The following is a 1,512-nucleotide window of genomic DNA, read 5'->3' on the forward strand; positions in this document are numbered from 1 at the left end:
GCGTTCAAGACCATCGGAAAAATGGGCTCTTACACAGGGACGTCAAAAAATACGATGTAACTGCAAATAAAAATAGATTTAAACAAAATTATAACACACTGTACTAGGAAAATGACACTAAATACATTGAGAGGGAAGAAATCGGTTTTAACGGCGAATGTTTTTGTTTCAGACTTCAATGCTGACCTTTCTGCATTATAAATAACGGTATTCTTTTTTGGGTATACACAGCAGCTCTGAGCAGTCTTAAAAATGTCGATGTAAACTTTCAATATATTACTGAGCTTTGATATTTTACAATGCTGCATTTAGAAACATATTCCAAACAATACACAAAAGTGTTTTCAAATTTACGAGGCGTCTTAATGCAGCTTTGAATCAGTCACACGTTCGCTATTAAGGTAGACCCGCCCACCACTCCTTATATGGCAATTCAACTTCCGGTCCATGCCCTCTCAGTGCGCGTTCAGACCTGGCGTTCAACATGCGTCTCGGTTGATCCGATCAGAGTTGGCGAGCCCCGACGCAGACGTTCACATTCGTCCATGTCATCATGAAAGCATATTATTTACCACGGCCGTAGCCGTAGCTGTGTGTGTGTGTGTGTGTGTGTGTGTGTGTGTGTGTGTGTGTGTGTGTGTGTGTGTGTGTGTGTGTGTGTGTGTGTGTGTGTGTGTGTGTGTGTGTGTGTGTGTATAAGCGGGCCAATTCACGTTTTTTAATTATCTTTTTTTGGAATCCAAAAATATTACTAGTATAATATTAAGAAACGGGTTCAAATTAAAAATACTTAAATTGAGCATTCATCTATTATGCAAAAAAGGTATTTATTGTAAATGTATTTTCATGTAATGTGTATAACTTGACATACTAAAACATAAAAACCTTTCATAGTGAAAGCTACGTATAATGCAAACCAGACGTGATGCGCACCCAGCCTAACATGTACCACAAGTGTTAAATGTGCACCGCGCATTGAGTGTGTGTGTGTGTGTGTGTGTGTGTGTGTGTGTGTGTGTGTGTGTGTGTGTGTGTGTGTGTGTGTGTGTGTGTGTGTGTGGCGAAGGGAGGGTGGACGGAGTGTGTGAGGCAGCTTCTCCACCAGTAAGAACCAGGTTCTAGTTCTGGTCCACGGCCAGACTCAGCACCAGTTCTTTGTCTTTCCACCACCAAAGCCCCGACCTACCAGGGGCTAAACTGCTGCTACGCTGGCCCCACTTCGTTGCTGAGCCAGAGCGGGGCCAGAGGGGGGCCAGAGAGGATCCAGAGAGGAGCCAGAGGGGGGCCAGAGAGGAGCCAGAGAGGAGCCAGAGGGGGGCCAGAGGGGGGCCCAGAGAGGAGCCAGAGAGGAGCCAGAGGGGGGCCCAGAGAGGATCCAGAGGGGGGCCAGAGAGGAGCCAGAGAGGAGCCAGAGGGGGGCCAGAGAGGATCCAGAGGGGGGCCAGAGAGGAGCCAGAGAGGAGCCAGAGGGGGGCCAGAGAGGATCCAGAGGGGGGCCAGAGAGGAGCCAGA

Source organism: Lipophrys pholis, assembly GCF_963383615.2.
Source record: "Lipophrys pholis genome assembly, chromosome: 19".
Classification (NCBI taxonomy): domain Eukaryota; kingdom Metazoa; phylum Chordata; class Actinopteri; order Blenniiformes; family Blenniidae; genus Lipophrys; species Lipophrys pholis.